We start from the raw sequence: 17,701 nt of genomic DNA on the forward strand, positions 1-17,701 counted from the left end.
CTCCTCCTGGGGCAGCGCTTGCAGGTTCACCACCTGGTCCCTAAAGGGGTGGTGGGAACCTTGGGCACATAGCCCGGTCAGGGTCTCAGGATCACGTGAGAGTAACCTGGACCGAACTCCAGGCATGTTTCGCTGACAGAGAACACTTGCAGGTCACCTACCCTCTTGATGGAAATGAGCACAGTCAGGAGGGCAGTCTTAAAGGAGAGTGCCTTAAGCTCGGCTGACTGCAAAGGCTCAAAGGGGGCTCTCTGTAGACCCTGAAGAACTACAGAGAGGTCCGATGAGGGAACGTGGCGCGGTCTGGAGGGATTCAGCCTCCTGGCGCCTCTTAGGAACCTGATGATCAGGTCTTGCTTCCCTAAGGACTTACCGTCGACTGCGTCGTGGTGTGCTGCTATGGTAGCTAACGTCCACCTTCAAGGTGGAAGGGGACAGCCTCCCTTCCAACCTCTCCTGCAGGAAGGAAAGCACTGATCCAACTGCGCATCTCTGGGGGTCTTCCCGATGGGAAGAACACCACTTAGCGAACAGACGCCACTTAAAGGCATACAGGTGCCTCGCAGAGGGGACCCTAATCTGAGTGATCGTGTCTACCACCGCAGGTGATAGACCACTTAGGTCTTCCGTGTCCTGTCCAGGGGCCAGACATGGAGATTCCAGAGGTCTGGGCGTGGGTGCCAGATGGTGCCCCATCCCTGAGAAAAAAGGTCCTTCCTCAGGGGAATTCGCCAGGGGGGAGGTGTCGCGAGGAGCATGAGGTCCGAGCACCACATCTGGGTGGGCCAGTAGGGTGCTACCAGGACGACCTGCTCCTCATCCTCCCTGACCTTGCACAGGGTCTGTGTAAGCAGGCTCACTGGGGGAAACGCATATTTGCGCATGCCAGGGGGCCAGCTGTGTGCCAGCACGTCTATGCCGAGGGGGGCCTCAGTCAGGGCGTACCAGAGTGGGCAGTGTGGAGGATTCTTGGGAGGCAAACAGGTGCACCTGTGCCTGTCGAATCGACTCCAAATCAGCTGGACCACCTGAGGGTGGAGTCTCCACTCTCCCCTGATGGTAACCTGTCATGACAGCGTGTCCGCTGTAGTGTTGAGGTTGCCCGGGATGTGAGTGGCTTGCAGCGACTTGAAGTGCTGCTGACTCCAGAGGAGGAGACAGCGGGCGAGTTGTGACATACAACGAGAGCGCAAACCGCCTTGGCGGTTGACATATGCTACCGTTGTCATGTTGTCTGTCTGAACTAACACGTGCTTGCCCTGGATCAACGGCTGAAACCTCCGCAGGGCGAGCAGAATTGCCAACAACTCGAGGCAGTTGATGTGCCAATGCAGTCGCGGACCCATCCAGAGGCCGGCGGCTGCATGCCCGTTGCAAACAGCGCCCCAGCCCATTTGAGACGTCTGTCGTGACCACGACGTGCCTGGAGACCAGTTCTAAAGGAACACCTGCCCATAGAAACAAGAGGTCGGTCCAAGGGCTGAAAAGACGGTGACAGACTGGCGTGATGATCACGTGACGTGTCCCGTGGCGCCATGCCCATCTCGGGACTCAAGTCTGGAGCTAGTGTTGAAGTGGCCTCATATGCATCAACCCGAGCAGGGTGGCCACCGCCAAGGATGCCATATGCCCCAGGAGCCTCTGAAAAAGTTTCAGTGGAACCGCTTTTTTCTGTTTGACGGCGTGCTGTCAAGGAGACGGAGTCCAACTCCAAACCGAGAAAAGAGATGCTCTGAACCGGGAGGAGCTTGCTCTTTTCCCAGTTGACCCGAAGCCCTGGTCGGCTGAGGTGTGAGAGCACCAGGTCCCTGTGTGCGTACAACATGTCTCGAGAATGAGCTAAAATTAGCCAGTCGTCAAGATAGTTGAGAACGCGAATGCCCACCTCCCTTAATGGGGCAAGGGCACCCTCTGCGACCTTCGTAAAGACGCGAGGAGACAGGGACAGGCCAAAAGGGAGGACTTTGTACTGATATGCCTGACTCTCGGACGCAAACCGCAAGAAGGGTCTTTGTCGAGGAAGGATCGAGACGTGGAAGTATGCATCCTTCATGTCTACCGCCGTGAACCAATCTTTATGCCGGATGCTCGCCAGAATGCGTTTTTGCATCAGCATCTTGAACGGGAGTCTGTGTAAAGCCTAGTTCAGAACTTACAGGTCCAAGACTGGCCGCAACCCACCGCCTTTTTTTGGTACGATGAAGTAGGGGTTGAAAAACCCCTTCTTCATCTCGGCTGGAGGGACATGTTCTATCGCGCCCTTTCGTAGGAGGGTAGCAATCTCTGCGCAAGGTAGCAGCGTTTTCGTCCTTCACCAAGGTGAAGTGGACACCACCGAACCTGGGCGGACGCCCGGTGAAGTGAATCACGCAGCTGAGTCGGACGGTCCGGACCAGCCCTCACGATGGATTGGAAAGCACAAGGCATGCATCCAAGTTCCGCGCAAGGGGGAACAAAGGGACAACATCATCGGACGTACCGGCAGGTGGGGCCTCGCAGCGGGGCGGAGCTCGAGGTGCCACACCACATCATGGCCGTGCTGAGTCTAAGGACATCGAAGCACTTACCTGGCTCCTTGTAACCACCCCCAGAACAGCCTGGGACAGGGAAGGAAGAGGCCTGTCCTCGTGACCCATGGAGACTGTCACATCGGGGGCAGATTTGTGCCACAGCTGGGCGCTCAGGGGCGGGAGACTGCTGCTGGAGCGCCAAACCTGCCAAATAGAGTGGTTGACGGTGGTTGTGATGACGGCCGTGCACACCGGATACTTGACCCAGGGAACAAGGAAACTGCTCTTGCTGAGCTCTTGAGTACTGCAGCCACTTGGGCATGCAGCGCAATTAAATGCAAAAGGTAATAAAAAGATGGAGATCTGCTTACCAGCTCCAGAGCAGCGGGTTTTGTTGTCCCTGGGTCGCCCGTCTCAAGGGCGCTTTGAAGCCTTTCACGGGTTCTGGGCAGCCTTGAGATGGGTGGTGTCCACTTCCCGCGGTGGGCTCCATGCCGGGGCCGGAGTGCAGTCACCGCAGGGGGACGCCCTTGTCGATGAGTAGATGGGGTGCAGGATCTTGAGCCGTGCCGGGGCAAGATATGCCAGCTAGCATCCATCTACTGCTCTACCATCGAAAACTGCTGGGCAAAGTCCTTGATGGTGTCGCCGAATAGGCCCGCCTGGGAAATGGGGGCAGCAAGGAATCGTGTCTTGTCGGCTTGCATACCAGCTCCTTTTATACCCGTATGTCCGGGGGAGTAGAATGCAAATAACACTCGCCAATTTTCATTAGCCTTTTATCAAAGACCGGAGGTGTCTCGGGCTCCCAAGAGTGACCCCTAGTGTCACTACATCAACACAACATCGAGTGAGTGACAGATAGGGAACTTAATAGGTGCATGATAGCATAATTGATACATCTCATATTTAAATAAAACTAAGTGATGGATGGATGGATGGATGGATGGATAGATAGTAGTTAGAGAGTGTAGGGACAGCGACTCGATCACTGCTGAGCTCTTTTGCCGCACTTTGTTGGCCACGATTCTCTGATTGGTGGAGCTTTCTCTTTAGGATCATGGGTAGTGTAGTTCTTCACCAGGAAACTGGCTATTAAACATGATTTTTGAAGTTATGAACAAAAATATTAACAAAAGCATATGCCATCAATTAACAGCCTTGGAGCTCACAGTAACAATTTAAAGCTACAGAGTAATTGCCCTGTGACAACTTGCCCCAATCTGTTTGTTGTGGATGTCTCAGCTCAGTATGAGTGTAAGATGGATGTGTCAGTTGCACACTAGCAGTTAAGGAGCTGCGCGAGACTTGAAGATAATCAGACAGCTCCTCTGTAGAGCACTTCTCAAGGCAAGATGTGCTGCTTATTTTTCTTGGCAGTGGAAGTGCTTTGGCAGTGTGGTGTCAAAGACCGCTCCAATAACTTGAAATGCTGCAGGTCAAAGGTCGGAGTGCTTAAAGTGTAGCAATTGTGCTCTATGACAGACATGGCGAGGCATAATTGTACGATAGTCAACCTTCGATTGTGAAAGTGCTAACTAAAATAGCAAAGAAAAACAAATGGATTCTACGACTTGTGCATATTTACAGAATAACATGCTGTACTTGTCCTAATAGGCCAAGATATGTTTGACTCCAGTATTTTTATTCAGTTGTGGTTGCATTGTGCACCCTGTTACTTTCACTTTCTTTCAGGTTATTAGGGTTTGAAACTCCACAAAACGTACTGTACTACAGCCCATTTCACGTCCACTTCATTTGACTTGCAGCACTTTGAGACTGCCCACCCCCTCCCATCCTGACACGGTCCCAAAAGTGTAAGGTCATTATTAAAATTGGGCATCAGTTAAGATAAGGAAAATGACTTTCTCTGTCTGGCCTTTGAAGTTTCTGGTTTTCCCCTAAGCTGCTGTGTCGGAGCAAACACTGAAGAGGGGGTTGAGCTGTGCTTGGCATTGACTTTGATCATGTAGTTATAAAGTCTGACAGACATTTTTTTTCTTTGTATGATGAAACTTACCCTCAAACACTCTCGGACAGGAAGATGGCACCTCATTTATGGCATTTAGGCAGTTTTGAGAATGAAAGAAAAGAGGACATTTTGTTGTATGTGAATTGGAGCACTGTTGCTTGACTGTAGCAAATCCCAACACAATTCAAACAATATTCTACCATTTTGAACAACCTGGTTGAATATGCAATATCCTGCAGGCTTCTTGACAATAATGCATTTTGTTAAAGCTCTTTATAGAACTTACTATAGTTAATAGTTGTTTGTGGATAATTAGTTGTGCTTTCACATAATTAGAGTGCTAGTGATGTCTGATTTGCAAATCGTTTCCTTGAATTGATTCATTTAAATGACTTGATCGAAACAATTCACAAAGTGTGTCACATGACATAAAGTATGACTTTGTTTAGGGGTAAAAATGTGAGATTTTATATTGTTAACAATATTGGAAATAATGATTAATCTTAATATCATTCTTTTTAATATTGGAAACACAGTGATGTTCTCAATAATTTTGCTGAAAAAATTAGTAACATTGATGCAATCTATATGTCCAAATAGTGAAAATATAGTGATAAACATCAATTTTACTACCAAAATGAAACACAAAATGCAGTACATGTGCTTTTTATCCAGCTTATTAAAATGCGCCATTTATCAGATGTCGATCTTATATACTGTATACAGTATATATATATATATATATATATATATATATATATATATATATAAAATTTGTACATATATATGGTTTTGTGTATGTCTGTGCATGGTCAAGATCGACATCTGTCCTTTACAAAACCATGGCTTTATCATGCAATGTGCTAAAAAAATCAACTGTGTTTCCATCCCATCAAACACACACACATACACACACTATGACTTTAATATTTTGACTTGATGTCCTACACACTCGGCCAAGAAAAGGAAACCAAACTTAAGTGGTAGTATGTAAACAAGCAACATACCTAACCTGGTCAAATAAAGGAGCCATTGAAAGGTCTCTCTTGAGTGTGTGTGTGTGTGTGTGTGTGTGTGTGTGTGTGTGTGTGTGTGTGTGTGTGTGTGTGTGTGTGCGCGCGCATGTGTGTATGTGTTTAAGTGTTTTGATGGAGTAAGGGGTGAAAAAGAGAGAAGGACAAAGGGAAACATGGAGTTTTGCCATATCACTAACATCAATATGGGACTATCAAGTGTCCAGTTCGACTTCAGACCATTGGCATATTACTGCATTTCTCATAGATTTTACCTTCCGTCTTATCTGTACCTTAGCCAATACTTTGTGCAGTACGCATTCCGAGAGACATTATAAAAAGTATAATATGAGTGAACTCTGCCAAAAGTTTCAATTGAACAGATTTAATTTACTGTAAGTATTTCTCCAGGACCCCCACCCTCTTTGAGTTTCTCCACTGTGTGTATTGGTAGTCCCTGTAAAGGTCGGTTGGTTTTGATAAAACAGGACATATTTGGTTTGTTTGAGGTTACTGGTGCAGCCCAAAATTGGATCTCATTTGGTCATAATTCTTGATAAATTATTTGAAATTATTTGAAAATGCTGTTTTTTGTTTGTTTGTTTTTTTTTGTTTTGTTTTTTTTTTTTTGCACTGGGCTAAATTTTACCATGTGTAATTTTTGCAATGTTACTTATATAAATAATTTCTTCTATCTATTTATAGGCAACTATAAGTTCGCTATTTGTAGGTTGATTCCCCAAAAGTGTAAATACTGTTGCTCTGTGGCGCTATCAAAACATTCCAATGTTTGAGTGACCTCACCACAAATTTACGAAACATAGGATGACAGGGGAAGAGTCATTTATAATCATGAGGTAAGCAATACCTGATTGGATGATTCGGTACTATTCATCAGGAAGTGCTACCTGATTGGTCGGAGATACCAGACGCAGACTGGCAATTGGGAGAACTGGAACTTTTCCCGGTGGCCCGGCTGCAAAACAACTTTTTGGCCAGTTTCTATGTAAAATCCTGGGCCCAATTTTCTTCCCAGTCCGCCCCTGGGAGAAACTATAACCTATCTCTAACCCTAAAGCCCAAAGTATACTTTGGTTTTGAGGTGAATGCGTACAGTTGAATGTTAGCCTTTCAAAGTATACTTCATTTGACAGTGCGCACATACACAGGTGGTTGACGCATGCACGCTATGACTGCTAAGAGGTACAGGACTATTTCTCTTCAGGAGACTTTATATTCCTTCAGACTCGAGTTATGCAAATGCAGTACATATCTACTGTTGTTGTTTTTACACTGTCTCATGTTGTTGACTGGCGATTACAACTTCTACTAATGCTTCTTCGTGACAACAATGGCTCAACGGTGAGTGTTGCCACCTTGTGGACCCATTTATTATTGCAAAGAATTCCAGGCAGGTTAGAAAAATTGTGCCACATGCGTTCAGTGCTTCAGCACTCTACTGATGTCGAGATTTGCGTCACGCATCCTGTACACAGACGCCTTGCGTTAGCATCAGACCAAAGTATACTTTAGGCTTAAACCTAAACCTAACAGATCAGGTAGTGCTTTACTCATATGAATGACTCTTCCCCTGCCATCATACTTTTCAGAAATCCGAGACCTGACCAGCCTAACACAGCAATATTGGCTCACCTATTGGTGCAGTTTGGGGCAGAACTACCTGTTTGTCCAACCAGTGGAAGATGGGGGAGTTTTTGGGGAAACAATTTGAAAATGAACATTTTTTTTTTTTTTTTTTTACACCCTGTTTCACCTGTAAATACATTACAGAAGTTAAATAGGTTGCGAATGCCATTTCATGTTGACTTCATCGCTGACTCACCAGTAGTGTGATCTGTGTGTATATGCATTTATATGAATGTCTGTTTATGACAGCCAGCTTGCGAAGGTAAATCCTGGTTTCCTGGTATTCTGGACACAGCGACAGATCATAATCAGAGTGGAAATGTGGAACAATCTTCAGCTGGGAAGATCCCTGCATAAATATTCCCCGACACACACATACAGACAGCGAAAGGAAGCTCTTGCTGTTGTTTGTTTGCACTATAGTCATCTTAAAGTGTCATAATCTGGAGTCACTGTCGTGTTAATGGTTGCCATCAGGACGATACTGGTGATGGCGTATGACATACCTATTTTGAACAAACACATGATGATCTCAGTAGGTTCATGTACTGTAAGCCTTTAATTAATGAAACTGAGGTTGTATTAGTGTTACGATCTATCCCACCTACTGCACAACTTACCATGGTAGATTGTAACAACATCACACTGTGTTCTTGACACTAATTTACACACTTTAGGGATAGCTAAGAGATCTTTATATGTAGCAGATGAAAATGGAAATGTTATGTTAATGTTTGACGGTACTTTTGGAGATGAGTTTTAAGGATGTTTATGTACAGCTTATCAAACCTTTCCATCAAATTATTTCCCAGCATTTTTCAACAAGTATGACACAAATTGTCTGTGGCAGCAAGCACTGTCATTGTTCTTTTCAGTACAACAAACAAATGGTATTTTTGACCCTCATGCTCTCTGGCAACTAGAACAGTCTTCCAAAAAACAAAAAACATCTCACACCATGTCCCAAGATCTCTGCACCTGTATATATAATGTGTTTCAAAGCAGAAGAAGAGATGCAGCCATTGGATATCCCACATGTTTATACTGATCCTGGTCACAAAAACAGATCCAAGACTTCTCGAAGAAATTTGGTGAACATCTGCCTGGGGACTACGTGTATGAAACATCTCAGAGTGCTGATAGAATCAATCCCCTCCAATATAATATCTTATTTATTAGCATATGAAGAGAATACAAGTAGTGACCCTAGATGAGTTCTTCATTTTAAACTTTATGACTGGAGTTTATGATTGTATTGGTACTGCTGGTCCTGTACACTTACGAAGGAAGGATATTTACTGGTTATTTGTTCTGGTTAGTGCACAGGGGGGTAAGAAGCAACTTAATCATAGAAGTGGTGTTGTATTTAACTATACTGTATGCATTTTAAATGCCTGCACCAAATTAGTGCTCATGTTTTTGGATGGAAACATGAAGATGTTTTTGGATCAGTGAATTGTTTAATAGTCAGCCTCAGTACCCTAAATAAGCAGGAAACGGACAAAAAAATAAAAATCCGAATAAATAACATTTATTGCGATTTATTTGCTAATGAGTTGTGTTGATTGTTGTTGGTTACTGTTTTTAGTATTTGAAATATTACTTTTTTTAGGTGTTAAAACTGGAGGTCACACCTATATTGATACAATAAGAATAATACTTTAATTTTGAACGGACAACAATAAATCGTTAAAACGGCCCGGTATTTTGTAATCACAATTGTCTGCGATATGTATTAGGCTGTAATGTGTTAGAATACATAAAGCAAAAATGTACCAAAAATCTGAAACGTGTAGGCTATTATAACGAAATATATTTATGGATAGCTCACAGAAATCGCTTAGTCATCATAAATATGGACAACTTCTGCCTTCAGAAGATATGATAGACCTATGAAATATGATACCTCTTGGGCCTGTTCATAATGTCTGAACCGATTTGAAGGCATTTTATAGACGATGATGTGAGGTCGGTCAAATTTCACTTTGATAAAGCTAAAAATACAAATAATAATGTAGGCCTTGCAAAAATTAAACCAAATGTGGGATCGGCTAAATAATTTTTTTTTTTAGCATTATTTATTTTTATTATTATTATTATTATTATTATTATTATTATTATGACAAATGGTTTATTCATTACATTGCGTTGATTCATTTGTTCGTTCTTTCGTTTTGTTTCCGCTCATCAGGAATTCTCGTTAACATTTGCCTATTAATAATATATATTTTTTGTATTATATTAATTTGCCTATTAATAATAATAATTAATAGACATTGTTTGTTTTTCGGGGTTTTCATCTTCATTTTAGTCACATTCAGTCGTCATGTGTGAATGATAAAATTGTCCAATTAGTAAGTAAAACTCTTTCAAAGAGTGCAGGTTCACATATAGGTTTCATTCATCACCTCTCACAGATGATCATGATTTTCCCCTCTGGTTGAGGCAATTAAAATAGGACAGGGCAGCCAAGACGTCGGGGCACACAATCTTCTGTGTCAAAGGAGCAGAATCGAGATATTCAGGTGAAAGCGGCTATAATTAGACTGGCTGAGGCGGTTGAGGGTTTGGACTCAAGGCCAGCCTGTGTTAAGCGGCGCACTTTCGTGCCAGGGTGCTTGGGTTATCCAAAGGTCGGTGGGCTCGGCCGTTTCCCTTCAGTCTAAAACCACACTGGTTCCTTTATTCTGCAAAGAGCTCTTCCAAACGGGCTGCAGTAAATTAGGGGTTTGAGGGGATTCTTTGGCTAATTGTTAATGTTTTGTTCAGAAGAAAAGCACGTGCATATTTGGAAATATGCTGCTAATAGCATCTAATAACACGTCTTTCTGTTGATTTGTTGCGTTCAACACGAGTTGTCGATTATGACCTTAGTTTGATTCGGTAACCTGAACTAAGACTTGTTGAAGTCCTTAAATCTATTCTGCAGAGCTTCATCCGTGGGGAAGCCATTTATTCCGCTTAAATGGAAAAATAGTGGGTTTCGGAGTACGCTAAAAGGGAGGCAACGGGGTGGGATCCTTTTTTCAGGACAAGTCTTTGAGCCTTTAACTGGCAGTTTGACTGTCAGACAGAGCCTGAGTCTATGTGGACTCCTAATTGGAAACAGATGGCGCTTTAAGGTTGGGTTGAAGCTGCACTTTTCCATTCTGCCTCAGCGCGCAGTCAAGCATACAGGTGCACGGTTTCTCTCTCTCACCTCAACCCTCCTGTCCTCACTCAGCCGGGAAAGAGCGACGTCTTCACGGATCCGGAATGCGGGTTTGGGTTGGCCATCAGAGGGTCCATGTGAACGTTTCATTAAACGAATAAATTCCGAATACTCAAAATGTACTTCATTTGTAATGATGAAAATAGCTTGCAATTACACAGTTTTATTGTTCTTGCTATTGTAATCAGTTACTGACATGCAATATCTCACATCAATGCTGCCGCTCAGAGACTTGAAAATACAAAAGACAATTGAATAATTATTTGCTTTTCAAATGTATTTCGAGTGCAAACTTTTATTCATATTTTTTTTTTCTTTCTTTTTATGTCATAAACAACAGAGCTGGTTATGAGTTATTTGCCGGGTTTTGTCCGTATCCGTGATTTGAGTTTTTTGGTTTGTTTATTTATTCGGGGGGAAGGAGAGGGGGGATTTTTCGGCCTTCACTCACCGCTGACCCACCTCCTGAAAGAAGAGGTAAATCAGCTGATCAGCAGATGTTTTGGTGGATTTTTCACCCTTTTGGCACAATTAACATAACCAGTCTGCGAAATAACAAACCAACTAACAATGTGAATAAATATTTAGAAAACATATTTCACCAGTAATTTTTATCTGTCCGGTTTGTGGATACATGTCATCAGAAAATAGTTTTATATATATATATAGGTTAAATACAGTCTCTATGCATGCACAGCTGCGTAGAAGCACATATTATCATGACCTTCTATATCTTCAGCAGACCACAAACACCAGAAGCTTTTCACAATCTTGACATTACAACGGATAATATATACGCAAACAGAAATTAATATTCATTCACCGAATTCGATCTGAAAATAAATATAGTTGTCATATGAGATTTTCACTAGTATAGCAGTTCTGTGAATCCATAAAAGAGACTTACAAATGTGATTGATAAATGAGCAGCTTACGTTCTAATCTTTTTTTTTTTTTTCCTTTATTGAGCACTTACTTTAAAAATATACATTCTATATATATAAGGATATAATATGCTTAGGCCTGGTTGTAAAGATTTGTTCTTTTTACATAAACTGGATTCATGTTTTTTTTTTATTTTATTTTTTTATTGTTTTTTTAATTGAGCCACAGTTCTATAACGCTGTTGTGGCAAACACAGTTTCGCTTCATTGAGAGGGATTAGGTCAAACAATTGTTCAGATGAAACTGTGATTCTGACGAGAGAAATATTAAAGGAATGCTGAACACAATCACTTTGTTCAGGGTGTCTGATTCAAACGTCTGTTGTGAGGTATGAGAAGGGGTGTGGAAATACTAACAGGAATGTAGCGGAACCATATGCTGGTAGAATGGAATATATATTTCAGAAAATATATAATGTTATGCGTACATTTCTGAACACAAACATAGATGCAATCCAATTGTCACAACTTCTGATTAATAAAAGAAAACAAAAATAAAAAACTGCAAAATAGACGATTTTAGAAAGTAAAAAATCAAACCTTTCCTAATGTATTGTGTTTTAAAATGCAAAGAAACAAAATAGCCTGTTTATGCCTTCATAAACATCTTAAAAGTAGCCTAGGTTTTAGAACGGAAAATGTAGGCTATTGAGGAGGGAAAAAATCTTTGCGTGTTAAATGTGAAGTTATCGTTCCGCTATAATCAATATTTAGTCTTTAATCTACTTTTTTAAGATAGAACAATTGATGCAAAAGAGCATTTGACCGATTTGCGTAATAGGATGATTAAACTAACAGCTTGTTGCCAAAGTAGAATGGGCCTTTTACAGTTGAACACTAGACTACTCAAGACATCACACGTTATTAGGTGGCATGTTTCTTATTCTGCCATCTTGCGTAAAATTGCAATATTGTCGAGAAATTACAACGCCTCCAACACTTCAAGCTCCAGTTTGGCAACAATCGGGACATCTCTGAATCCAAAACCTCCAATTTGAAACGGAAGCCTTCAAGTAAGACCAAAAAAGTGTCTTGTCTTTACCTGGACTGTCCTATAATTCAGCCAGCTCTGTTCGGGGTTCGATAAGATGGGCTCTGTTTCTGGAGTACACAACACATTCATTTCGCCTTTCTCCTGTGGTATTGTTGATGGGGCTCCGGCGGCCGACATTCTCCCCATTGACCCCATCTCCTTCTGCCTTTTCCGTCTCATGAAAAATGATTCCTGCGCACTGATTGAATTTTATTCCTTCCTGACCTGGCCCGTTCTGTGAGGGCGCCATCAATCTCGGGCTTAACACGACGTTTGTTTATTACTCGGGAAAGGCTCTAATGACTTTTATGAGCATGATTACAACTTTTTGAGGGGAGAGAATGTGCTAAGGAAGGCCAAAATGCATTGTGACCAGTCGCGCATGAGCCGAACTAATATTTTGTAAGCAGTTGTGTATATGTTTCATGCAAGAAAGCACACTGATACGGAAAATGATGTTGTTGTTGTTGTTGCAGCGTTCTCAGAAATAATTGAATTAAATATAAAAAGAAAAAACAAACTATTAATTCTTTAAAAATATTAGCAAAATAAAAAAGATTGTTGCCTGTGCATTATGCTGAAATGCACATGGAAATCGTGAACATTTTGACAATAAAGCCATTTTAAAACAAACGGAAAAGAATGAAATCGCAAAACCGAACGAGAAATGGACACACTTACCACATACCAAAAAGAGAAAGAAAAAAAGCGAATCTGAGACGCTTTGTTGACGCACGATAGTTAATTGACCGATTAATGAACCGCTGTAATCACCATCATCCGCTCATACAATGAAAACACGTGTGCATTCACCCTTAAGGCCTCGAACTGACCGGCAAACTCCCCCATAACAATAATAATAATACACGTATTATTTCCACAAGTCTCAGCATTATTTGCATGCCAAATAGTCAATCACATATTATTAGCTCACATAGGCCTTTACTTGCGCATTTCTTTTAATGTTTTGATCATCTGATCGTCTAAATGCTTGCGGTAAATGTGTCACATTTACTGAATGAAAATAAGATTATATAGCACTTCTGAAAAAATACAATAAATCAATCAATCAATAAATAAAAACATTTAAAAATCCAAATATCCATATAGGTTTTTTTTGAGTATTTTTTGACCGTTTAATGACCGATCAATTGTTGTATTTTTTTCCAAACCAAAGTGGCTTTTTTTGTTTGTTTGTTTGGTTGGTTGAATTGTACACAGAATGTTTGTTCATTTAAAATATGAGTTTACTACTTTTCTGAGGACGCGCCTCTTACACTGAATTAAAAAGTGAAGACCTAAAAAACGTGCTTCATGTAGTAACATATAAATGAACTGGTTTTATTGAAGAAAAAAAAATATTAAACATTGTTTTATTTTACAACTCATTTTAGGGTTAGATCAGGTAGAAATAATGAAAAAAAATGACGGATTAGCAGTATGTGTCTGAGGCCGAAATGCTACATCTTAGTCCTCATGTTGCTGTGTTTCATCTTCTAGAGGTTACTGGAGTATCTCTGGCATGTCTGGTATGATATTAACAAAGCGACGATGGAATGCGCAAGTAAACTCACGTGCACTGAAAACAAGAGTTGATTTGCACTGTTACCAAAGGCATCCTAGATCATAACGATGACACACAGTCCACATCAGACATGTGGAGGTGCATGCGATTATTCTTAACATATATAGCAAAACATGTTTTCAACATGGCAACAGTTCACTGCTACACTACTGCACTGTAAAAACATCAAATGTGCTGTTGATACCTTCAGGAGGACATTGAGTCGTTTTAAAAATAGATATTTTGACATCTCTTATAAAAAAAAATAAAATAATTAAAAAAAAGATAATAAAAGCAGCTAAAATTGTTACAATGCAAAGCACATTTTAGTTTACCCGGCAAATCAATTTAACAGTTATTATTCCTACTTTTTTCCTAATAATAATTACTACTAAATAATAATAATAATATAATAACAACAACAACAACTAGAACAACATAATGCGGCTGTGTTCTGATTTTTTACTGCACACCCAAATCTTGTGTGTCCGAAAAAGTCGCATAAATAGCATATGAGTGAAATTTCCCAAAAGCATTCGGAAACTAAACACGGCAGCTAAAGCGGAAATAATGAATGAATGTGAGATATTGCTCAGTTCCCTAGCCTGCTGCAGTCGTTTTTAAATAATAACAATAATAAATAAGCCTACATTAACGTATATAAACAGAGTTTATTAAACAAATCAGTACTTCATATATTACTTGACATATTACGTATATTCGTGTATAATTACGAGACATGGGGTAAACTGTAGATAACTGGCACAGTCTTTAAACTACTGCGCTCCATATTCATTATTACCCTATAATATACTTCTGTTCCTGGTAATGATTTAAGAAATCAGGCGTAGCCTAACTTGAACTCAAATAACATGGTCATTTATTAAACAAACAATGCAGTTGCTTCAGAATACTTTTTCAAGAAAAAGACACAATTTGAAAGAATATGGCGTTACACATGTTCCGTTCCTTGTTACAATGGAACAGTTTTGCACAATTAATGCAGTTCAATTTAGAAACACTTTTTTTGGTGTTTGGTCCATAATATCCGGCTACACTTTAGAAATAAATTACTATATGCAATTTACACGTAATAACAAGTCCAGAAACGTCTGACGTATTTCAACTTATAGCTCACAAAAACGAAGAAGACTTACGTGTTATTGGAAGTAACACTGTCCTTAAACAAACCATCATCAAGTGTGTCTGACTCGCGTTTGTGTTCTGATTCTTTTCAGGGGGGGCAGTAAAACCAACGACAAGAACGAAAAACACTTTTTGGTCAAAACTTGCTGCAGTCATACACAAAAGCCCCAGACGTGCGGTATATGGGCTGACTCGGGGGAAACGACATTTGACAGCTGGTATTCCCGTTCACCGGCGAATTATTCAACCCGATTCTCTGGGATTCAAACATCTCTCGAACCGAATGAAAGTTCTGCTGCTGCGCGGGGTACGTCGCGCCCAGATGGCCGATGTCTCCGGCCTGGTTGAGGTACCACGAGGCCAGGCGCCCTTGGTGCGGATGGTGGCCCTCCTGGGTCGAGCTGAGATTCCCGTGGCCCAAGGGCGACGTGGTGGTCGTGATCGAGTAGTCGGGCAAACTTTCATCCACGCTGCTGGTGGTGGTCGCCAAGAGGCCCGAGCGATCTCCTCCGGCGTACAAGCTCATGGCCTGCATGTTGCAATGATAGGTGGCGTTGGAGGTAGTGGAGATGGAATTCTGGTTACAGGGCGAGCTGTAAACGGACGTCGGACTCGGAGAATAGTTCAGGGACAATGTGGGGGTTATACCTGTCCGCGAGGACGCAACGAGCGACGGGGTGAGCTCACCGGAGCCTTGAGGCGAGCCCCGGAGGGACGTCATGATGTTATCCACGCTGAAGCCTTGCGCAGGGGTCTGGCCGTGCTGCTGGTGGAGGTGGTGATGTTGATGCTCCCCAGCGCTGTCCAGGCTGATAGAGCGGGCGGACGGGATGCTGTGCGGGCTGCCACTCGACATACTGCTGCTGTCCGGGCTCTCGATCTTGGGAACGGTGCTTAGCGTCGGCGAAACAGCCTGCGGTGGCGTAGACGTGCCGTTCTCCGTCTTAATGTCCTGAATGCGCACGGGCTGCGAGCCCTGCACGGACTGTTCCTGGTCGCGGCCCTGCTGCGGCTGCTGCTGGCGGGACGGCGCCTCTTTAATCTGTCTGTCCTCCTTGTCCTTTAGGGCGTCCTTCTTTTTGAAACGTCGCCGTCGCCTCAAAAAGCTGCCGTTCTCAAACATGTTGTACGAGTCCGGGTCGAGGGTCCAATAGCTACCTTTACCAGGTTTTTTGTCATCGCGGGGCACCTTGACAAAGCATTCGTTTAGGGACAGATTGTGCCGAATACTATTCTGCCAGCCCTGTTTGTTGTCCCTGTAAAAGGGAAAACGCTCCATTATGAACTGATAAATGCCGTTAAGGGTCACCTTCTTGTCCGGCGAGTTCTGGATGGCCATGGTGATGAGCGCAATGTAGCTGTAGGGTGGTTTTACCATATCCTTGGGCTGAGGCTGCGGCGTGTACGGTCCATACGCCCTCGCCATGCTAGTGGGATACTGGTCGTGGGCCGCGTGAGAGTACATGCTCATGGGGGCTGGCATCCCGGTGTATCCCCCTCCGGCGGCGGCCCGGTAATAACTTTGGTCGCTGCTGATGTAGGGCACAACTCCCAGTGAGTTGGGGCTGGAGACGGAATAGCGCGCCTGCATGTCTTCTCTCCAAACGGGGCTGGCGAACAACAGTCCACTTTAAACGCGCCTCCTCTGACAATAACGTAAAGGCAGTCGACCCAAGCGTCCGCGTTCTGCCAGTGTATTTATGAAAGACAACTATTGTAGCGGGGGTTGATCAGACTCGCGTACTTGCCACTTCTTTCTGTCGGAGCGCACATTGGAAAACTTCTGCACACTAGGCATCGGTCACTACATAATACTTTTGCGCACTTCAATTCTTTTCCCCTTTTGCTGCCAGGAAGACTCCTCCCAATAACATCTAAGTTGTCCAATGGGAGGTCGGGCCGTGCAAAGCGAGCGGCCACACACAAGGTTGAAGAAAAACGAGAGGTGTTGGGACGTCCCAGCTCACCCCAGCCAAACACACTTCCCCAGACGTCAATACGCTAAACACTCGGCCAGCCACCAAATAGAAAACTTTATCTAAAGAATTGGGTATACACTGATGACTTGATGACGAAAAAACGTTCCAAGCATTCGTTTATATACCATTTAGAAGATAAATGTAATATAGGCTATTGCATATCATTCAGAACGACGGATTTTCATTTTATGATGGATAATTAGAACAAATGATATTATTATTATTATTACATAAACCTCACCTAAACTTTTAAAACGAATCCCCAAGACAACTTGTCTGATGCAGATATTGTTTAAACAAGTGCAAATAACGAATTGTAATGACTGGCATCATGAAACCCACTCGAAGGACTGGGGAACATTTCGTTTCAAATCATCAATATGGGAATTGGTGTAAATAATCTCCGGATGCGTTTTCTAGCTCTTCATTAAAGCTAGCTGTTAGTTAACGGTCTCAATCATCAGCGGATCAAAGCACATCACCCAGGGCAGAGAACTTATTACGATGGAATGAAGTGCATCGAGTCACCGCATGGAGAGAGAGACGAGGTGCGAATGTTTGCTCCAAGTGCGAGCGACATTAAAAGCCCCGGGAAACAAATGGGCAAAGCAAAACACCTAACATGTGTCACCATTGGTCAAAAGGGTGAGAATAATGCCATCCTTCACCTGGTTTTATGGCA

At 42.6% G+C, this 17,701-nt stretch overlaps 1 pseudogene; it reads right to left on the reverse strand.

The window, feature by feature from the left end:
• Nucleotides 1–14,527: 14,527 nt before the first annotated feature.
• Nucleotides 14,528–16,836, reverse strand: LOC127440775 (forkhead box C1-A-like; annotated as a pseudogene).
• Between the last annotated feature and the right edge of the window lie 865 nt (nucleotides 16,837–17,701).

Source organism: Myxocyprinus asiaticus, chromosome 5, assembly GCF_019703515.2.
Source record: "Myxocyprinus asiaticus isolate MX2 ecotype Aquarium Trade chromosome 5, UBuf_Myxa_2, whole genome shotgun sequence".
NCBI lineage: Eukaryota > Metazoa > Chordata > Actinopteri > Cypriniformes > Catostomidae > Myxocyprinus > Myxocyprinus asiaticus.